Raw genomic sequence first — 24793 nt, 5'->3', positions numbered from 1 at the left:
CCTGGGTAACTGGAAGAGGAAAGAAACAGCATGTGTATACCAATACGTAATCCTTACAATGAAAGGGTTAAGCCTGTGTCTGCCTTGCAGAGCTGGACACACTGTACCAGCATTTCCAAATGGGACATGGGAGCGATTAGGGAAAAAAAATCTAGTGAAATCAAAGTTAAATTACAACGTTTTCAGGATCAGATAAAAAGTGACAATCTTAGAAAAACAAAAAAACAACTTCATGAGATAGAGAATTGACGTTCCAGGATACATTTCTAAAAAAATAAATAATCATTGTGCCACTATAATTCAAAGTTCCTTTGTCACATTCTTATACTTTACATAAATATGGCTCAATTGGTGATTTTATCAGGAAATTTGGCACCATCAAAAAAATGCTGTGCAAGTTCACAATTGCTAATACCAAGGGAAAGGAAGGCCAACATCTGCACAAAAATCAGCTTTGGGACGTTGACAATTTCTTGATTAATTTACAAGACAACTTCACAGATCTCCAACCACAGCATTGTGAATAGAGATGAGTTAATAAATCTAACTATATATATATATATATATATATATATATTTGATTTTATTGGCAGAAAAACTGCATGTCTTTAATGAAAAGGAAATATATAAAGTTCAACATCTGGGACTCCCCTCCTGCTATCGTCTTGGGAGATGGCAATACATCACAAACCCATAGCAAAGAGAATGTGTACTACGCACACATTGTCAATAATGTACGTGGAAATATCATCATAATGGAAACACGGACGCCAGAATACATACTGTACAAAAGCCCACAGTGACTGATGCTTTATTGTAAACCTGCAGTTTATTTAGCCTAATTTTTTTTCACATTGACCGTGGGGTCAATTCAAGCTTAACTGCGCAAGTTTAAGCCCTGAGGACCCCGCGGTTTCAGAAATGCTCATCAGTTGAAAAACAACAAGTAGGAAGGGCTTAGTATGACTGCGAAGACTCATTTAAAGACATTAGTATGCGTCAGAGAAGCCGAGAGTAAAATAAGATATATTTTTTTTCTGGCCAAACTTTTTGTAGTCTGGAAAAAAAAAAAAGTTCTGTGCGTCCTATTGACGTAGAAAAAGTGAAAATATTTTAGATGGAATACAAATCTAGGAAAATTATTACAAATAAAAATAACACGGAGACATGTCACGGGGACATCTGAATGTGCTCACGACAGGTCTGAAACCCAGACTTTCACCACGATCGATAACAATGCTTCCACTGAAGGTAGGGATTCTGGGAAATGACGTGGAAATGAGCAGTGTGTCACCTTTTGCTTCGAATCCATTTTAACATGGACCCCTATAAGCGTATGCTGCCGCATTACACAGCTTTTCAACACAGCCTGGGTCAAATAATTGCATAGCCAATAAATCTAATGGTGATTATTCTGCCTGGGTTAAATAAGTGTTTCGACCATTTGGGTCTCAGTGTGAAGATCGTTATACAACCACAGATTATAAACCCTCCCCCGTATAACAAATAAAATGAGTAAAATAAGGTTGGTAATCTGCTTTAAAGAGTATCGCATGGACCGCACTTTTAATGTAGGTAAAATCGGGGGAACTGCCCTATTACGGGGGTGGGTTCATATATTTGTTAATTTGAGTCAAGATCCAAAATACAATAATTTTCATGAAAAACAAAATTGGGTGTTGTAAATAGACTGAAGTGAGATTATACATCATATACAAAATAAAAAAAGAATATATTTTGCAAAATAACCTACAGGTCTCTATGTTCACAACTGTGCATTTTTTTTCTTCATTGGAGGGAGGGGGGGTGGGAGGGAGAGAACTTCCTATACATTCGCCAATTTCAGTTACCCATAAAGAAGATTAAAGATGATCAAAAATGCATTGTTAAACACAGCATTTAAAGCCATGGCAGTCAGTCTTTTAAATGCTATTTAGAAAACAGTAATCCAAGGTTATACAGTATATAGTTATCCTGTACAGTTACAGTATATTTTTTTTTTTTTAAAACACGATGCAATATAGAATAATATGCAGCACTGCTACACGACTCTAGTACAATTAATATAGTCTTATTTATGTTTACCTCCCTTAAGGGAGAATTATTGGTGCACTCCCAATAATGAAAGCATCTCATCCCCAGCACCTCCTGATGAATGTCACCCCCCTCCTTGCGTCACACGAAGACACTGCGGTTCTTTACTTTGATGACTTGTTGCCTGTAGCACAGTGATGCAGACCTAGCAAGGCTCAGCTCTGCGTGTTAGCTACAGTACTCCAAGCCATTTTCACTAACGAGCTCCAGCTTTGTGGACAAATGATCGTTCAACTTTTTGAAAAGATATTCCCCACCACAACACGCATTGCTGCCATTTCTCTCCTACATACAAACAAAACGTGTTTAACTTTTTTTTTTTAAATATATATACTGATAAGAGCATCAGAGTTACCCTCAAAAAAAGAATAATATATGTGTGTGTTTGTGAACTCAATTTAAGTCCCCAACGGAGCAGAACTTTTAACTACAAAGCCAGGGAAGGAGCGCACATGTTTCTCGTTTTCAAAAAGAAAAAGCTGTGAGGCAAAATAGAACATGCCACACAGTACGATTCAATGCAGCCAATACCAAAGAAGTAAACCAGTAACGGGAAAAAGCATCAACTTTCGGCTGTGGTAAAGGGGTTTATTTGCCGTTTAGGCACAATAAAATACCACTTATGGGGACAAAATACGTTTACAGGCTATTTGGAGAATTGAAATAAGGAAAGACATATTAGGAACATGTGTACACCTAATGGAACAGTTGTAATTGAGGAATTCCATATTAACATTGTGTCATTCTGGAATATGTATATTAAAGAAAAAAAAAACCTCAGAACACTTCACATTATATTAGCATCCTATATTTAAGTGTAAATATATATATATACATATATACTTTTTTTTTTTACACTTGAAAGAAAAAAAGGACCAACATTTCTGTTCCATAATAGGTCCTTTTGCGGCCAAATGTAAGTTTGTGCAGTGGTCTACTTTTCACATCTGTAGTACTTTAAACCAAAGTGCTGAGAGGGTGTTATATTTGACTACACCAGTATCTACTTTTTTTTTCAACTGGACTGGTTTTAAACATATTACACCATCATGTCAATGAGATGATGTGCTTGGGGCGATTGGCCGCGTTCATGCCGCAGCGCACACGAAAACAGCGCCGTGATATGTTAAAATAATGGCTGGTGTGCACGTGTACACACACACTTAAGTTATGGTGGGTAAAAAAAAGTGACAAAAACCCTGCAAAGCATATAGCAAATAGAAATATTACTGTATGATCATTTGCATGTCTTGAACAGGTCTGCAACCCCGCCTTTCACCATTATCACCCAGCAGACAGCACTTCCACTGCAGCAAGGGATTCTGGGAAATGACATGCAAATGAGCACACAGTGCTACCTTTTGCTTCAAACCCATTTTTAACATGGTTCCCTATAGGCTTAAGCTTGCTGCATGGTCACAGCTTTGAGCACAGCCAGGGTTAAGATGCATAGCCAGTAAACCCACCCACAGCCAGCCGTTTCGACCTTAATGGGTCTCATCAGTGTGGGGTTGGTTGCTGCAGTGGACGTGCTGTGTGATAATGGTGTAAGGTGGGGTTGCAGACCTGTCTAAGACATGCAAATGAGCATACAGTAATATTTCCATTTGCTATATGCTTTGCTGTGGAGGGTTTTTCTCACTTTTTTTACCCACCATAACTTAACTAAGTATGGTAAAACCCATCCACATTTCTTCATTTTTGCATAGCCAGTATAACCAACCAATTATTGGCTATGCATCTTAACCCTGGCTGTGCTCAAACCTGTGACCATGCAGCAAGCTTAAGCCTATAGGGAACCATGTTAAAAATGGTTTTGAAGCAAAACGTGGCACTGTGTGCTCATTTGCATGTCATTTCCCAGAATCCCTAGCTGCAGTGGAAGTGCTGTGTGATAATGGTGAAAGGCGGGGTTGCAGACCTGTCAAAGACATGCAAATGAGCATACAGTAATATTTCCAATATAAATATATATATAAATATGAGAGAGAGAGAGAGAGAGAGAGAGAGAGAGAACAGCTTCTAGTAAAGAATCATGTGGGTATACATAGATATTATACATATACTTAACAGCTCCATGTCACATTACAACTAAACAAGCCGCTCTTACTGTGCACCATCTGTAAAAATTCACAGTATATTAATCTGGTGTTGGCTTCTGAAAGGAGCTGAAAACAAAGATGCATCCTGATCGACTTACTGTTCTTTACATTTGACAGTGACAAACAGCAACACGAGAGAACAAAGCGCTACCAAGCTGAGACTTCCGTGAGCAGATTATGGTATGACTAAGAATTCCGGTTATCAGTATTTATTTAATGTATTTATTAATATATTTCCTAATGAAAAAAATAAAAAATGTTTTTTTTTGGTGTTTAAATAATATAAAACATTAAAAAATAGCAAAACTGCATTGTGTTTAGCTTTTTTATTTTTTTTTAAAATCTGCGTCGGGTTAAGGGGCAGCGGAAAATCTGTGTGCTTGGGGGCAGGGGGGGATCCATGTGCGGGGGGGCAGGGGGGGATCCATGTGCGGGGGGGTTGGGGGGAATCCATGTGCGGGGGGGTTGGGGGGAATCCATGTGTGGGGGGGTTGGGGGGAATCCATGTGCGGGGGGGGTTGGGGGGAATCCATGTGCGGGGGGGGGTTGGGGGGAATCCATGTGCGGGGGGGGGTTGGGGGGAATCCATGTGCGGGGGGGGGGGTTGGGGGGAATCCATGTGCGGGGGGGGGGGGGGGTTGGGGGGAATCCATGTGCGGGGGGGGGGTTGGGGGGAATCCATGTGCGGGGGGGGGGGTTGGGGGGAATCCATGTGCGGGGGGCTTGGGGGGAATCCATGTGCGGGCAGAAAACTTGGGAATCCCCAAACATGTCTGACAAAACCATACATCTGCGTGACAGAGCAAGACTTTCTAATAAGCACTTTAAAGTAGCAGCATGAAAGAAGCAGTACAGTACTTATACAAGAGAAGATCACAGACGGATAAAATATTCTACACCATTAAGAGTTTACAGAAGTAGATCTTGTGTGCTGCAGACATGCCTTCACCCCCACTGGACACTTTGGGATATTACGCATAGTGAGATCCAAGCAGTGTATAAAGGCAAGCCTGTGTCAGGTCATTTCGCAATCACTGTGTGCTAAGAAAAACAAAAAACAAACCTATTGTGGGTTAGAAATATTACAGCACTAGGCATGCAGATCATTAAAAAAAAAAACTTATACCCACAGAGTTCGTGATGAACTGACATAAGAGTTATGGTGGGTAAAAATGTAACAGAACCCCCATCCTGAACAAAGACAAGATAAAATAAGTGATATCTCAATGAGATCTGCTTCTGGGACTCATTACGTTTTGTACTTTATTTTCATAGCACATGAAGAAAGTTCTGTGGGACATGAATCATTTAGCATATGTTGTGATTGTCTCTTTTGGACTTGTTCAGATGGGGGGGGGGACAATGGGGGTTATTCTAAATATGCTACCGTACCGGAATTGTCAGACCAAACGTCACTCGGGCCTATGTAAAATAAGGTCCTAAATGTTGTGCACAATACACCTGACCAATTTCTCAAGCAGTCCAACAAAGTAGGACAGTTTCAGCAGTATAAATGTGACATATACTTGCCAGGGATGGTCTTGCAAATGTCTGAATTCTAAATTAATAGGAATGTGGTATCTGCAAATGCTTTCTAATACTTCTGCGTAAATGGCACAGGTGAAATGGAAATAAATAGCATTTAAAAAAAAATGTAACCTACTGATAATGCAGAACATGAAGTTATAAGGCAGGGGGTCTCCAAACTCAGTCCTCAAGGGCCGCCAACAGGCCGGCTTTTATGGGTATCCCCGTTTCAGCACAGGTGGCTCAATCAAAAACTGAGCCACTGACTGAAACAGGGATATCCATAAAAGCCGACCTTTTGGCGGCCCTCGAGGACTGAGTTTTGGAGACCCCTGTTATAAGGGATAGGATCGTATTAGATCCAATGGCAGTGATGACACCAAATATTACAATATCCAACCATAATCTTAGCTACATCTGTATAGTGAATGAAATAAAAAGTTGAGGAACTGAACATTACCTTTCAAAATGCGCCTTTCAACATTTCCCCACCCCCCCCCTTTCATCCAAATCACATACATCGCTGTCAAACCCTTGAGCAATTATTCATTTTGCAGAAATATGAAACGCAACACACTTTTTTGCAGAAACTCACCAAAATGTTTGGGATAATGATTTTCTACCAATGGGTTTATAATTCAACCCTGATTAATGTGACTTGGCTATAGCATTATTACTCCAATTAGTATGAGCCCTTAACAAAAGCAGTCTATTGCTGTATACTGTACTGTATATTCTGAGATATTTGTAAATGTGCATTTTAAAACTTAAAAAATAAAATTAAAAAAAAGCAGAACTGTAGCGGAAATAGACAAAAATGTCTTACTTGACCACAGAATACATTATATTAAATGCCGTAAATGTAACATGCAATATATCTCAGAATATATACAGCAATAGACATGGCATATACGTATACAGTAATTTGCTTTTAATTGCTACACCACAGATCTCTAGGAATATTTACTTCTAAAACGGAACTTTCTATAACTTAGAAATGACTGGAATTTGTGCTCACACACAAAAGGCACAAAAAAATAAATAAGATACAAAACAGCAACTGCATCTCATGTTTTCCTACACCTCACCCATTCTCCTACGTTTCTGGACTGGGTGCGACCATTTCTGGCTTATTTTATTTTTTTTAAACGTTATTTTTTTCACGTATACAAAAAGGTGTATATATATTTATATGTAAGCAGGAGGAAAAGACTTGGAGCACAACTATAAAAGAACGAGAACTGGAGGCTAATAGAAAAATAACAAATTATTTATTGGGACATAGCGAATTAAAAAGAGAAACCTCTTTTTCTATTAGCCTCCAGTTCTCGTTCTTTTATAGTTGTGCTCCAAGTCTTTTCCTCCTGCTTACTTGTTCCTGCTACCCCTGGATGCACGCTGCCTGCACCGGAGATTTCAACCCATCTGGATTCTGGACGTGAGTACGCTGTCTGGAGATTGTCTGCTGTTACCTGCATCACTAAAGGTTTACCTGGTTTAGGCGAGGACCCGTCGGTTCCCTTAGGGGGACCAAGGGCCCATCGTGTCCAGGGTTCTCCCGTTCAATGTGATCAAGTATTCATTACGGCTACAGTGCTTATCCCTACATGGTTGGTCTCCGTTGTGCCAAGGGTTTATTTAGCCTGCGCGTGATACACGCTGTCTACCAGGCTTGTAGCGTCGGGCTGGGAGGTCTTTTCCTCTGCTTCGTATATATATTTATATATAGTTATTTTCAAAATAACATCATGCAATTGGCTTCCTTAGATTAAATATATATCCCAATATCCATCCATAGATCTATACCTATTATTTTTTTTTTACCTGAAGTATTTCGTTAAGGAGTGAACAACCAAGAGCTGATTTTGTGTCTTTAGTTTGTACAGTAATTATGATCCGGTACCTGAGGAAACAGATTTAACAGGATGCAAATGCATAACATTTGTTACTTTAAGGTAATTGAATCTAAGGAAGCCAATTGCATGAAGGTATTTATAAAACATTTTTTTTGACATGCTATGGCAATCTGCCCCTTTAAGAGATGGTATTGGCAGGGCCATACCAAAACAGTTATTTTATTTTGAGGAGCAAAACATATGATTTAATCTACCAACTTTCCAGCTTATGCGTCTTGACTGCATTTAATATTCAAGTGATTTCCTGAAAGTTAAACCCATGGATTTTGCGATGAAATCCACCGTACTAGGAACATAACAAGTTTATGCAACTAAACCATTCCTAGCTTTGCAAACGTACCACGGATACTGTATCTTGTGTCATCTTTCCGTAGCTCAGCTGATTAAATAATACGCAGGATTCTAAAAGCTTTGGAAAGAACACCAGATTTGTAAAGGAAACCCCAAAAAATACATTCTGCCAGTTTTAAGCTGATGCTTTCCCTTTATTTAACTCTTAGCATTGCAATTTCTTGCAGCTCCCATAACACTAACGTGTTTAACATCAAATGAGCAGTCTGACCTTGCAATGCTGAGGTTTTGCAATGATGTGGAAGGATTGATCTATGTAACGATTACTACGTATTACTGTATCAAACGTGCGGAGACCTGGTGTGACCTACTGCTCGATAGAGCTCTTGATAAATCGCAAGCTGTGGTGTGAAAATTGTACAGATTTCAGTTTAATCAAAAGCCAAGCTCTCACATTCAGCTTTGTTTTCTAATCACCTTTCTAACATTTAGTTGTATTTTTTTTCCCCTGGTAAAATATTATATATTTGAGTTACCTCTGATTTTCAAGCATGTCCTGGGTACAAAGTAAAGGTGGCAACATTACAAGTTACAGTTACAAACATGTTTAACATGGAAAACAACCGAAGTCTTGGCAGAATTTAGACAGGAAGACAATTTGAGGGATTTTGGTAAAGTGGTTCAGCAGTGGGGTGATCGGTACAAGACGGAAGAGCGACCATATTCTCTATTGAACCATGGCACTATAAGCAAGTTTCTGGTGGCGGCTCTAAGGTGATCAGTGATGTGCACAGTAGGAATGAGAAAACTGCTCAGATAATTGTGTAACCTTTCCTGTCTTAACTTAAAGTACTTTCTGGACATATGCACATTACGTGCGGCCTCAAGGGTTAGCCAACCTAGTTCAGCTAACGTACTGTACTGTATCCCAATGGTGGGTGTTTTAGTTACATTACATAAGATAAAATGGCATATTGATTAGTATGGAGTGTCAAGATTGCTGAGGTGAATTTAGGGTGCTATACCATACACTATATCGCCCAAAGTTGAGAATTGCCATTAGCATCCGCTTTGATAGGCTCTATTTGACTAATGAGTGCAGGCCGGATTTACATAAGTACACCCATTTTGGAATAGATTTTGGATGTCAGTTTGTCAATATGCTAACCAAATATTAAATTAGTCAAATATTTGGGAATGTAGCTTAACGCAACTCCCTGAGGCAAGATTAGTGTTAGAGAAGGTTCTAATCAGTAGCTCGGTCATGGGCAGCTTACAAATTGTAGCCTTCTTTCCAAACACCATAGTTACCATTTTGGCAGTGTTTAAAAACAGTTTGTTTTTGGCAATCCAGTTTCCAACCTTTGAGAAACCAGATTGCAGTACATTTTCCAGGTCAGGGAGACTGGAACTGCATGCATATAGGATATTGTCCTCAGCATAAATGTGCAAATAAAACAGTCTTACAAACTGGGGGCTAGTCATTTATAAAGACAGAAAAAGTTAGGGGTCACAGAATAGCGCATTGGTGGACCCCACAGATGATTCCAAGTGGTTAGAGATTGACAGTGGGATCTTCATGATAAAGAAGAGTGAAAACAGTTTAAAGCATGTGGTCCAAAACCAGGGTACTAGCGTTTGTTTAACATAACGTGATAAACCGTATCTAAAGCCTTTCCAAAATCTCAGAATATTGCACCAGTCAACTGTTCCTGTTTCACACCACATTGGATTTTGTTGCAAATTTTTAAGAGAGTCGTTACTGTTGAGTGATTTGGTCAGAAGCCAGAATAAAATTCCTATATCAATTGACAGCTTATAGAAGTTGCTTAGTTGGGAATTAACGCATTTTTGATAGACTTTAGATAATAGAAGTAGAATACAGATACAGTAGGTCTATAGTTTGGCACAATGTCTGTCACCATTTTTGAAGACAGGGATAACTGTAGAGGTTTTCTACGTCATAGGGATTTGGCCAGAAGACAAAATGCAGTTGATAATGGAGGTACTTAAATTTAGTAATGACAGGGCACCAAGACGTAGGAATTTAAGATTGCAATTGGTCAGGCCCACATTGATTGTTTAGCTTTAGTCTGCGGAGCTCCTGTACAATTGCCTCTTCAGATACTGGGTTAAATTGGAATTCCTGAGCTCAGCGAGGAGGGGGTACTGATATGGGAGTGTGCGCAGTTTGGGCTTAACATCAGGTTTGTGTCTTGATAATAAGGAAGTGGCACACCTCACCAAGTATGCGTTGGCAATGGCAGAATGATCAGAAAAAAATCACAATAGTTTTTTTAAAATCATTTTTATGTCTGGTTGTAGACACCTGCAAATTATTTAAAAGGAGCAATTCCCCATAGCTGGACCTTAAAAATAAAAATAACTTTTATACGGTTTTGGAAATATAAAAAAAAAAAAAAAAAAAAAAAAAGTGGTCATTGACTTTCTTCAACTGATCTCACTATGGGTAAATACTTCACGCGCGCCCCCCTCTGAAAAATAAATTACAAACAGCAATTCTTAGGGACCTCTGAACAACAATATGGAGGGATCTTTGTCAATCTTTTCTGTACCCTTAGCCCACCCTGTCCTTAGAGAATCAGCAAAATAGAGGAAATAGGTGTGCTCTGGCTGTGCAAACTTATTAAAACACAGTGATCTCACACAAAAGGGAGTATCCAGAGGAAATCAAACCCCTCCCAAGTATCAGCTCGCCAATATTAAAAAGGATTTAACAATAATTCTAGGGGGCAGATTTTGATAACCATTTAAACATGTCACTGCCAAAAGTACACTTTAGTCCAGAGGTGGGCAACTCCAGTCTTCACAGGCCATCAAAAGGTCAGGTTTTCAGGCTATCCCTGCTTCATCACAGGTGGCTCAATAGTGCTGAAGCAGGGATATCTTGCAAACCTGACCTGTTGGCGGGCCTAGAGTTGCCCATCCCTACTTTAGTCTTAGAAAGGCCTGCCCCTTTAAATGTCTGGTGTTAACACTGGACAAACCCCATTTACTAATGACCGGGTACATAGAGGTCTAACAGGCAATCTAAAATATGGAAAAGCTTCAAGAATGAGACCTAGTTTTTACTAAAATATGTGCCTTAAAAAAATAAGAAAAAAAACAAAACATTAAGACTTTGTGGCAACTTGAAAATCTCAGGGATGTTGCTCATGATGACATCAATGTCTATCTGAATACGTCTGTGCTGGCTCTGTGTACACCATGTCTTTGTTAAATATTTTAGTTTGGAGAGAATGGTCTATTTCTAGCTACCTTGTGGTTTGCTCCAATGAAAGCATTTCTCAGCACAATGGAACACCAAATGGGACGCTTAAGAGCCACCAACAAACTGTTTGCACAAAAGCAACGCCAGACCGTTACGTAAACTCTGTTACAAAGAGGTGAATAGTCCCCTATTGCCAATATATTCAGATCTTACCATACAGGCCACAATGTGAGGCACAGCACTAATAGAATAAAAATATGAAACCAGAACACAAGAAGTTTAAACGTCATTCTCTTTCCTTTGAAGACTTGCTTACCGTACTACAGGGGCGGCCAACGCCAGTCCTCAAGGGTCACCAACAGGTCAGGCTTTCAGGATATCCCGGTTTCAGCACAGGGATAATGCCTGAGCCACTGATTGACTCACCTGTGCTAAAGCAGGGATATCCCGAAAACCTGACCTGTTGGTGGCCCTCGAGGACTGGGGTTGACTGCCCCTGCTGTACAGCATACATCTGCTCACAAGTATACTGGAAAAGTGATAACCACACGATAGCCGAACTACCAGGTTCCTCTCCTTTATAACCTGCTTATGGTTTCTATGGTCATCAAATGTTCAATAATAGCCTAGGATAGCATAGCGTGTTATGGCTATGGCCAAATATGAAACAAAACAACTGCGTGTCGGAATCAGTCACGAGTCATGAAGCCAGAGAGACTCTGTGACAGATGAAATTTTTTTTCTTGGCAAAGCTCGGGCATGACTAATTGATGACAGCCGTATGTCTGCGTTGGCATGTTTCCACGGGTGGGTGTGTGTGAGTGTGTCACTGTGTCTGAAAACCGAGCAAGACATGGTCCTGAGGCAATGCAGATCTACTGAAACCAAAAGGGCAAGCAGCAGCTGCAGTCAATGAACACCGTGGGAGCTCCACAAACATGATGAAAGACCTAGATTACCACAAACTGTAAATACAGATTTATTTCATGCAATTACTAGGTAACCGCGACAGGAACCTCTTGTTTAAACAAACAGTGCATTTAAAAGTAATTTACAATGATTAGGTAGAGTTTAGACACATCTAGCTACAGGAGTGACATTGCAAATCTTTGATCAGATTTCTATTATGCACAGATCAAAGGGTAAGGCAAACGTTGTTTTCATTCAATGTTTCATTGGCTTTTCATTGCCACTTAGGACTGGGCTGCTCAAGTGTCAAATGTGTCGGAGTAAAACAGGCCACGCTTATCAGTTTAGTAAATACGTTTTGCCATCTCTTCATAACAAATGTTCATCTGTTATCTTGATTGTTAGTGCACTGCTACACTTGTTATATTGTTAAAATTGCAATACTTCAAATGATTTTTAAAGGAGCAAGCCAAATCAGCAGAAAACGGCAAAGACTACCTTATAAAAGTTACAATACAGACTCTGAAATACTAAGGAATTGTCAATTTGTGTAGAGCCTGTCTAAATGACTGCAGACTAGGCCATTAATACAGCTGCACACTCCATTCAGGCTACTGAGCTGAAGTTTATTTCTGCCCAAATCAAACATGGGAGCACTCAAAAAGCTGTACACAGCCTGCTCCCTTGTTAGGCCTTGACCCCGCTGCCTACTACAGCGTCCGATGTGGCGGACGCTGCACAGACGAGAGCCCTACCCTCAATGGCGCCGGGCCCGCCGCGAGGGGGGGCCGCAGCGCTGGGGCGAGAGTTGCTCCTGCTCTCAATAGAATTGAGATCAGGACTCGCGACGAGCGATACGGCACGCCCCCCGCCGGTTCAGCCAATGAGGGCGAACCTGCCGGGTGATGTCATGGCCGCGCCCCCGTCACTTCCCCCCCCCCCCGGTCTCTGTTCCTGCACTGAGCTGCAGACCAGGGAATCGGCTGCACGCGCCGCCAATCTCGCGGGCGCGCGTTACAGCGGAGAGACCGGGGCCTTAGCCTTAACTGTATTACTTGGGGCATTTCAGGCTGGATCTTGGAGTGAAACTCAGTGCTATAGCGGGTCAACTTCTAACAACTCTTTGTTGGAACACGGACTGCTCATTTAAGTCATTTTAAAGATCACCCTAACAAACAGGTGTTTATTTAATCTTTTTTCAATGTACGGGCTATTATGAGATTGTGGAACTGTACAAGTAAAAGGGGCACACATTTTCCAAATATGCCTAGTTTTACTTGAACCAAAAAGAAAGCAGCACACAGAGCAACAAAAACGTATGCAATTAGTGATGTAATTTTAGGAATCGTTATACTGCTGCCATTGACATCGCAAGGCACATCATTGCAATGGAAACACACACACTATTTAAAGGGACATTACCTTCTAGACCCAAAGTGAACAATTGGCAGTGGCATCTTTAAATTAGTTAAAAGGTGATTGGAGCCATAAAATAGTTAAAGCAGTAACCCCCCCCCCCTTCCCTCTCTTGTATTCATTTTCTTTTACAGAATAGGAACTAAGGTTTCCCCGAGTATTCAAATAAAAGATTCTAATCATCCCTAATGGAAAGATCTTACTAAGGATATCCATTACATGGTTACATTGCACACTGATGGATCCTTTTTTGGCATGCTATATGGATATTTTTCATGGTAGCCTTATAGAACCTTCCAGTTTTAAATACAAACATCTTTATTATTACTAGGTACCATTAAAAGATGTAGTCCTACTAAATTAAGGAATAGAAATGATTCAGCGCACAGCCAATGGAGTGGGTCTCAAACAAAATACAGTAAGTAACAAATGATCTTTATTTGTCCATAGTTAAAAAACAGAGGTAGGTACCCTCCCTGTTTTTTTTATCTATGGACCAATAAAGATAATTATTTTATTTATTTTGTTTGGGACCCACTCCATTGGCTGTGCGCTGAATCATTTCTATTTTGGACTTCTACTACTTCTTCTGGCTGCACGCCTACCAAGACACACTGGACTGGGGTACATCTATGTGAGTACAACGATCTATTCTACTTATCTTAAGTTGTGAGCCCAGGACTATCCCAATGAGGTTCTTGACTGGGTTCATTATCCCCAGCCTTGACCTTCAGGGATTCATATGTCCTTCTACTGACTCCACTTCTATCAAGATTTATGCTGTTATACCTCACAAGCCCCAATGTTCAGTGCTTGTGTCTATATTATTATGTTAATTCTATGAAGGATAAGAATCCAGCGCTGGAGCGCATGAATCACTAATTTGCGCTAAATTAATGGAATATAATGCCTTTATTCTGTCAATTCCACAAGCATCTATTTGGGAATAGAAGGTAGGTAAAGTAATTACAATATTTAACACCGCCTCCACCATGCTTAACACTTTTTTCCCTCAAAATAATTGATAACACCTTTAGAGAACGAGGACATAAAACAGTACATCAAAACAGCCATTGGCTATATGTAACATTGCTTACATATATTGCTACAGGTTTGTGGGCATAACAGAGGGGAAAACAATGCAGGAATCTTACCATTGTAATAACAAGGGCAGAGTTATGAGAATCTTACAAAAATGTATAGTGAATAACTTAAAATACCTTTATTAGCAAGATGTGTAAAATATATTGCGGGTAACCACACAAACAGACTGAACAAACACTTAAAAAGGCCACCAGTATTAAGCAATTGTAACAGGCTAGGAGTAAAGTGCTCCGGGTAGATACTCGAACTGCTCGGGTCCACCCCAGTAGGGTAACAGTACACGTATCGTGATGCGTTCTGGATGTGATCCAGAATTGCTGCAGTCCACCCCAACATAGGGATAATAAAATCCAGTCCTATTGCCAATTGCAGAGTGCTGAGTCAGTCATTGGGCCACTGATTTTATGCAACTATAGCTGGCTTAGTGTGATGAATGCTGGATGAAGGCCAACTTTGCTTAGGTCTTCCCGTAATAGGAACAATGAAGATATCAGAACCTACAGTACGCCAGTATATATTTAGCTTAGTAGAATTGAGGGTTTAGCCCATTTGTTTATGGCCATTAGATAGTTTTAGAGTGCTAATATGCAGTCCAGGAACGTCTGAATTCCATAATGTTTGCGCATACTTCTTGGGCCCCCGTATATTATATTGCCCCAAATAATAATACAGTATAGCAGATGCAAGGCAGAAGTTAGAGTAACGCTGTTACTCTAAACAGAGTAATAAGTATAAGGAACGTTGTAAAGAACAGCACACACTAGCTTGTGCAGTTGCCCCACCTCCCCCGTAAGTATTTGAATAGTATAACTCCATTGGATAAAATCTTGCATGCCAGGTATTTAGGTTTCACACCAAGTGCTTCCAACCACCAATAAGGTGCTTGTGCAACACTCATGGGCACTGGTGATCAGCTTGTTTCAATTGAGAGGTGGAATAGTTGTAATAAGGTTGGTCACCAAACACTACCCGACACCTTTGCAGGTGCTTGTGAAAGCCTCAGGAACCTTGGTGACTTGCCTATGCTAGGTGTGAATTAAAGCTGTACAGACAGTATGCAGCCAGCAATGCAGCTAATTGGTAAGTATTACACCTGGTATCCGTTAGCTTGAGTTCCTCCGTTACAGGTGCAGCAACCACTAATTAGAACACTTACCTGGGAAACTCTGGGGGCAGTCTCACAGTAAATGCCTCAACATTTCTGTGAGATTCTTAATGGCCCATCGGATTAACACAGTGGGGGGTCCCTGCAGTCCAATTCAAACTGAATGGAACTGCAGGGACCCCCGCTGTGTTAATCCGATGGGCCATTAAGAATCTCACAGAAATGTTGAGGCAATGTTGCGGCATTTACTGCGAGACTTCCCCAGAATTTAAAAGGCAAGAGTTCTAATACTCGTGGCAGCACCTGTACGTCTTTGCCTTCAGAATAAGTACCGGTACATCTTGTATTTCAAAGAAGCTGTGGCCGGCGCCGGAAACTTCCTGACACTCGAAAGTGCTCGTGAAAAACGCAGGAATGCGGCAACAGAACCCCCCTGCTTCTGCTATGCGAGCGCTGTCATTGATGGACGCCCTCAGAATGACGTCACCACATTCCTGATGTACGTTTTGCGTCAGCTTTGTAAGGGAAAGTGCCACCCCCTAATGAAGTAGGTTTAAATACCATGCTAGTAAGGGGAGGGGCAGTGGTGGAAAACTTAACCATTGATGGTGTGAATGTTGTGACATGAACAGTGTGATAAGGTTAGTAAATAGCCCATCCAGGTTAGATTAATTATGCATATACACTGGCGACACACTTTATTCGAGCTCGGCTAGTCCCACGAATTTGGGTATACCCGGGTGTATTGAGGTTTGTGACTGTTTTCTGCCCGAGTGCATTGAGTTATTTTCCGGCAGGGATTGAAGCATTTTATTCCCGTTGGCTGCAATACTGCACAGTACATATATATATACTGCATTACAATTCATGAATTTATGCCATCTGGTAGACACGCGAAGCATTGCAGCCTATTAAATCCTAATCATTATCATTTAACAGATCAGCCGCCCATCAGCCAGGCATGAACCCAGGCTGGGAAGGCAAATGCAACGGGGCTTGTCAGAGGTGAGGAGCGGCGCATTCCAGGTATCTGCCAGGTACATACCGGGTATTTGCTCGAATAAAGTGTGTCGGTGCAGTAAGCTGTAAGTAAATACTCACAGCTTATATGCATAATTAAATCTAATTAATGTTATAATGAAGACATATAAAAAGGGACTAGCTTGCCAACAGAAACCACACCCCTGATGAAGAGGAACCGCCTTGAAACTACTGTAGTAGGGTTGTTTCTGATTGGCTATTGCAATACTGTGGGCGTAGCAGGAACTACTGTGAAGGAAAAGGAGAACTGGTGGAGTGTGCAGAACTAGCTCCAGCTCAAACTACTCTCCGCACCTAATCCTGTGACTACCGTTCCGCAAGCAGTGATGTCACAACGTGGTGACGCGGCGGCGCATCGTCCATCTGATGCAGAGGCACGGAGACATCCGAGGTGCCACCGGACGGGTCAGTCGGGAGGACACGCAAGAATGAACGTGGGACTCCACACACAGATTGCTCCTGGACTGCAGCAACCACTATACCCTCTGCTCTTTATTCACAACGATCTTGTAAGTGCATTTTTAACTCTTGTGCCAAGTAAAGCCTTTAATACTGCACCGAGGTGTGCACTTTTCTGCTTTATCGCTCTATAGTTTACTTCAATCCAGTTGAAGATAGCAGCACCCTCAAGATTGGACTTTAAAATCTATATGGTTTTTATTCATTCATATTTATGTGTATTTAATGTGGAATTGATTGTTTGTACATGTTTTTGAAGGCTGTACACACCACATAGGTTATTGAGCGCCCCCAGCTGACTATTGTTTTCTATTTTTATAGAGAACCTAATATCAATATTAAATTAATTTTAATTATACTATTATAAACTTTATCAGCTATTTAAAATATTTATTTAGGTACTGTGATGTGCATGAAAATACACTGGTTAATAGACATGGTTTCTGGAGTTTTATAGTTGTTACTCAGCTGTTGTCATACTCGCTTAAATTATCACTCTATTTATGGGAAAAGTGTAAATAAAAAAAACCCTCATTTAAACCCCTTGGGTATTGACTTTGGAACTCATAGATCACTTTTGTTTTACATCAAGAGATGTTTTATCCCATTCCCCTTTTCTGGGGCCAATTGGCAAATGGTCTATGCCCTGAAAGCCAAGCCTCTTAGTGTCTCCCGTGTGTGCCTCGATGTGACAGGTAACCGGTGTCTCCAATTTATTCCTCACTGAGCACACTAGGGAGGAGTATTGGTATTCACATTAGGCATTGCATGGTAGATGTCCTATGCTGGTCTCCTACTACTTATACTTAAGTAATAATTCCCTCAGAACAGGGCATTACTGGCCAATACTGCCCTGGCTGGAAGAGTTGAAGGCCCGAGGTGAAGCCGAGGGACGTTAACCCAGCCAGTGCATTATTGGCCAGTTATACCCTGTTCTGAGGGGATTATTACTATTATAGGCTAAATGTAGACTTATTTTTAATTTTTCATTAAAAAAAAGATACATTTTTGTAGTCATATTGATTTTTATAAGCATGATTGTCTACATTCTTATGCTTTTACTGCAAGTTTATTAAAAGGAAATTGTACATATATATATATATATACACACACACCCACACACACATACTGCAGTCCCCCTACACACTGTGCAGCCCCCTCCTCTACACCCACGAAACACACAACAGCCCTCCTACACTCTCTACACTCACAAAACACACAGCACCCCCCCCTCTACACCCACACACAAAAAACACAGAAACACACACACCAAAACACACTCTGCAGCCCTGCTCCACCACACACACACACTGCCGCCCCCCTCTACACCCACAAGACACACTGCAGAGACACACACCAACAAAACAGACTGCTGCCCCCTCTACATCCATAAAACACACCAGCAGCACCCCTCTACACCCACTGCAGCCCCCATATAAACCCACACACTGCGCGCACACACACAAACACTCTGCACCCCTCCTCCACCCACAAAACACACACTGCAGCCCCCCTTCTGCACCTACAAGACACACACTGCAGACACACACACTGCAGACACACACACTGCAGACACACACACACTACAGACACACACACACTACAGACACACACACACTACAGACACACACACACTACAGACACACAAAACAAAACACTCTGCCACCTCTACATCCACAAAACACACACTCCCTCTACACCCACTGCAGCCCGCTGTAAACCCACACACTGCAGACACACCAACAAAACACTCTGAACCCCTCCTCCACCCACAAAACACACACTGAAGACAAACACTGCAGCTCCCCCTCTACACCAACACACACACACACACACACACACACAACCAGATACACCAACAAGACTCTGCTGCCCCCTCTACACCCACAAAACACACACCAACAGAAGACACTAATAAAATACTCTGCCGGCCCCCTTTACACCCACAAAACACACATACACAAACCTTTCCCCTCACTCTCCTGTGCGGAGCTCTCTGCAGGCAGGGAGGGGGAGGAGTCAGTGCCTTCTGTCCAATCACTGTGAATGAGAACTGAAAGCTGATTGGCTGAAAAACTTGGCAAGCTGCCAAAAATTCCGGCCATTACCGATTGGATAATGCCCGGAATTTTAACAAATCAGAGAGCAGGGATTTCAATAATGCCCGGAATTTACCAGCTTTAGCCTATAATACCCATTATATAACAGGTGATAGCACACAATTGGGTTCTCTGGTTTTACACCATCTTCGGACGAAAAACCAAAACTTTATTTTCTATTCATTGGTTATTACCCTAGTACACCCCAATTATCCATTTGGCTGAGCAGATGGGGCTCTTTTTGTTAAATGTATAGGTATAATGTAACAGTTAATACATGTATATATTCTGCTGTGTGGACTACCGTATGCGGAAACAAATTAATTCACAACTGATGCCACTTCTTCAGAACTTCTTTATAGGTGGTGGATCATGAATATAAAAGGCCAAAATGAAACCATCTAAAAACATCCTCTACCTCTTCTTGAGTCCGTAATGGGGGTTCATTCACAGACATGTTTGAATCCCAGTTAAACCTCTGCCAGTCATGTGTTGTGGGTGCCTGACAAGGACGTTAACCCCTATGCTGCTTGAGATAACCAATCTTTGCAGAAGATTACTTAAACTTACATTTTACCGCTATATGCATTTCATTTCACGTGTACAGTTCTCCTTTTGTAATACGCATGGTACCAATAATGCTCATTCAACTGAATGTACTGTCCATTGTATTTTTGGGGATAAAAGGTCAAAAATCAGTAGGTTATCACTACCTAACTGGCATCACAAATACAATTTATATATACAGGCCCTGCCTCATCAATACACATTGAGTTAGTAAGTACGTATACAACGTCTGTGTGTTTAATTGGAAGTGCTGGGAACACAAATTGTGTTCTATATGTTGGCAGAAAGGGGGGTGATTGTAGAGAGAGAAAGGGGGTGGCCCGGTATTAGAGGGGTTGCACCCCATTTGGCCACCCCTGACCGCACCAGGGAGACAAGGGGTTAACTGGACTGAGGTCCAGAAATGTGATTTAACCCTTATGACCTGTAAATGTATTTTCCCCTGTTCCCCTGTTCCATTGTAATGTCTGGGTTAATCAGTGTCTGCATCACACACACACACTAGAATCCATCCGGGAGCACAAGGGTTAATAGTTCTTTAATGATTATAGCTCTTTGTGTAGTTTTCCCGCCTTTTCAGGCACCATTTTGCAGGTCCCTATTGGCCGCCATTAGGGCTCAAAGCATTTCAATGGAGAATTGTGCTGTTTTAGTCCTGTTTCCTGTAAAGACCAGCAGGTGGCGTCCGAGAGGGAGAGCAGCGGTTTCCCATTGAAAGTTAATGGGCCCATTGACTTCAATGGAGATTCCTCGAGGTACCCTTTCGAAGAACGAGTTGGCTGCCGTCCAGACCGCAAACCGCAAAGCGGATACAATGTCCTTTAAAAGAGCTAAAATCACTTGAGTCAAGTTCAACGTCAATTAGCGTGGGAATACCCAGTTTTAGAGCACCTAGGAATAAAATTCTTTTTGCCTCTAGTTCCTGGGCTTCCCCCCACTCAACCACCACCGGGTCCCCGAATCCTGGACCCCCGATAAGGGTCGAACCAGATAGAGCGGGTCGCGTCATAGGCTTTGCCGGCGGCGGCAAAAACGGCTCTGAAAAACGACTAAGTGGAAAAAGCTGGAATTTGGTACTCCATATCTCCGGTTCCGGAAGGCTCAGCGGATCAAGGTTTGGGGTATCTGTAGCCACTGCTCCGGCATCACTGCAGAACCATCCTTGACCCACCTGGACCAACCCGACGGAGTATGGACCCCCTTGAAGGTTCGGGACTTTTCCCATAGACTTCAATGGCAGAAAACCCCATTGACTTCAATGGCGGCGATTTACCATTGAAAGTCTATAGCGGAGCTGCCCGTTGTTTTCAATGGAGATTTAGTGAAAAGCTGAGATTTCTTTTTTAGCAGAGATTTTTGTATTAAAGTGAAAAATGATTTAATGTGCATTTGTGTAACTCCGGTTTCGTAGGTCGTAGCAAGTCGCTTTTTGGACCATATGGTGTCCCAGTTCTGGCAATGAGAACTGGGAAGTTTGGACCTGCTAGACCCAACGGGACCGTATATTTTAATATGTCTATGTTTTATGCTTAATACTGTATTCTAAGGTATGGATAAGTTCCAGAGGAAACCCCTTTGGCCATAAGGTAGCAAATGGCCCTGGAGGCGACCTGATGTCTAGGACTTAAGTATTGTTCAAAGGGTTTTGTCACCCTCACTGTTTATTTGAGGCTCAAACCAGAGCAGTTTGTAAGTGTTCCACTTAACACCTTCCAACAAAGGTTTTCCTGCCAGAAAGCAAAATGGGTAGACTGGCTGGCATTCCATTTGCATATGTGGAGCTACAGAAATGAGACCCCAGAGTTCTACTGCGCCTGTGCCAGCTAGCAGGGGGGCATGTGTTGAAATGTGTTCCCATGTTAAAGATTGGCAGGAGGTAATTGAAAACCAATCACAGGTACTTAATGTTACAGACAAAGGGACAAAAGGTTTATAAACTGCTGTCCACCCATACATCCTTTGTCTTCGTTTGCTGATATGGTTACCTGATATCACCTGAATGATTTCCTGATTGCTGAGAGAAATGCTACATCATACTTCTCATTCCCCAACCCCACTGTAAGTGTACTTCTTGTTTGTTGCTGTATTATCTGTTGTGTTCACCTATCCTAAGGAATAAAATCACTTTATTATATCTTAAGCCTCGTTCAGTTCAAACCCAGTTATTTTTGTGTAATATTAATAAGCCTGTGGAAGCTATCGTCACAGTGATAGACAGCACTCTGACTGAAAAACTCAGCAAGGTTGCAGGGTGCACAATACAGGAAGGGACCCTAATTCCCCTCACTAGTACTAACAAACCAAAAGATAGTACCAGCACTCACTGTCTCACAGCTACAGATACTAACAAATACCAGTGTAGGGAATATGAATAATTTAATGACACTAATAGTTAACTGAAATTATAGCAACAATAGCCCATGCGCCAATGAGAGAATTAATACCACCATGGAAAAAGCCAAAGTATAGGGGGTAGAGGGGAAAGAAGGAGAAGGGGAAAAAACACATGAAACAAAAGGAAAAAAACACAAAATGGAAAAAGGATAGCAAACTGGGGGGGGGCGACGTTTCGGGGGGTAACCTCTTCATCTGGCCCATTCCCCCTGGTCCCACTTTGACTTTTTCCATGGTGGTATTAATTCTCTCATTGGCGCATGGGCTATTGTTGCTATAATTTCAGTTTACTATTAGTGTCATTAAATTATTCATATTCCCTACACTGGTATTCGTTAGTATCTGTAACTGTGAGACAGTGAGTGCTGGTACTATCTTTTGGTGTGTTCTATATGTTGTTTGGGAGAGATTAGGGGTCCATGCATTGTTCCTGTGCAGCCTTGATTTCAGTACTGTTCTAATAACTTACATAGGGAGTGCTGCCTATAATCCCATACTTTCTACAATTTATATACCCTCTATGAATTCACTTTGCTCAACATTTTAATTTTATGTAACTTTTTTTTTATTAAACCATCTCATCATTTTGACAGAGTACTAGAGGAACTTCATAAAATATTTAATAAACTATCAAACACCATTTAAGGGAACACGTAAAAATCTAGCATCTGAGGAACAAAATAAGTTGAAATAGTATTTCCATATATACAGTACTTAAACCTTGAAACAAAACAGACGTTTCACTTGCTGAGTTTTTACGTAAAGGTGCGGTACTCCTTAGATTTAATCCCACTAATGTCATGACAATTGGTTCCTTTTGGTCTTGAGTGACTAATGCCCTCTTTACAAATGTTAGATACTTATAAGTGGGATATATGGTTACAATGGATGTAAATAGGAAGTGTGAAATAAAATGAGGTATTTCACACTTCCTGTTTACATCCATTGTAACCAGATATCCCACGTATATACACTGTATATAATATGGTTTCGGTATTTCTGCCACATCTGATGAAGCTTGTAACACTTTTATTGGAACAACAAGTTTTTGACATGTTACAAGCTTTCGAACCTCTCAGGGTCCTTCATCGGGTATGGCAGAAATACAGAAACACAATATTATATACAGTGTACAGATGCAGCGGCCGTTATTCGAACACTTCACGCGGTGTATACCTCGGAATACCCATGTGATGGTGCGGGATGTCTTCCAACCTTCCCGCCTTAAGACGCGAGTGCAGAAAATTGCATTTTTGTGTTAAACACTGAAATTGACACAGTAGCACAGTTCTGTACACATTACAATTCATTCACTTCTGCCACGGATACGAAACAGAATCCATGAAATTCAAAACAAAGCAACCGCGATAAACACAGGTGCATGGGGTGATTGGGCGTGCTAATGCCGCATGGAATATAGCAGCGCACACGAAAACGGCTTTGTGATTTGTTTGAATAACGGCCGCTGCATCTATATACACGTTGGATATCTGGTTACAATGGATGTAAATAGGAAGTGTGAAATATCTTATTTCACATTTCCCATCTGCATCCATTGTAACCATATATCCCACTTTACATACACAGTATATAATATTGTGTTTCTGTATTTCTTCCACACCTGATGAAGGACCCTGAGGAGGTTTGAAAGCTTGTAACATTTTAAAAAAAACTGTTGTTCCAATAAAAAAGTATCATACCACCCTCTCCTTCCATTGTTACTACCTCATTAATGGAAACCGTGCAAACAATTCCTACTATTGCAAACCATTGGGACCAATTTAACAACCATGATGGTCCGTTTGGCATTGGAAGATAAACCTCCAGTTACCCCTAATGTCCTTATTCAATGTGCAGTGAAGCAGCTTTCCTGCGATGGAGACAAATGAATGAGACGCGACGATTCTCAAACTGGGAAGCTGCAGAACAAAAAATGACCACAACAGCGTATATAATTGAGCTATATAGAACTGAAAATGTCAATCACAACCTGTGAGAAACCCTTGCCTGGCCACTTGCACTCTGTCCCAGCATATGTAACAATTCTTGTATCACATGCGAAGTAACATTAAGAAAAGGGAGTGACAATGCCTATAGCCCTTACATATAAACAGGAAGAGGACCAAATCAGGGGAGCAATGGACACATGGAAGCCTTGGGCAGAAGAATGGAACGATACAAATTATAACAAAAAACAAATGAGGACAAAATGTTATTTCACAAAAGAAAATTTGCAAATGCAGACAACCCATTTACAGGGATAACACAAATCAAAATAAAGAAGAAAAAAAATAAAAAGGGAGCGAGAGCTTGTGCAATTACAAGAACAGCCCACAGGAGAATTTATTTGCCGGTTGCAGGGAAAGTTCAAGCTAAAAGTAAGCAATTTACATTAAATCCCTTTCTCCAGCTGTAATTTTCCCCTTTGGGGGGAAAAAAAGAAGCATATTTTTAAGATGGGCTGTTGACATGCACATGCAAAGCACTAGAGATAAAATAGTGTTACAAGTAAGCCATTTGAATGGCAAGTAAAGCAT

The 24793-nt window shown here is 41.1% G+C and overlaps 1 protein-coding gene across 1 annotated transcript in view; it reads right to left on the bottom strand.

The window, feature by feature from the left end:
- NNT (nicotinamide nucleotide transhydrogenase) overlaps positions 1-24793 on the bottom strand; it is a 109862-nt gene that overhangs the window by 3255 nt on the left and 81814 nt on the right. The window lies entirely within an intron of this gene.

The sequence above is a fragment of the Ascaphus truei genome, chromosome 1 (assembly GCF_040206685.1).
Source record: "Ascaphus truei isolate aAscTru1 chromosome 1, aAscTru1.hap1, whole genome shotgun sequence".
Lineage (NCBI taxonomy): Eukaryota > Metazoa > Chordata > Amphibia > Anura > Ascaphidae > Ascaphus > Ascaphus truei.
This window is presented reverse-complemented; position numbering and strand designations above follow the sequence as displayed.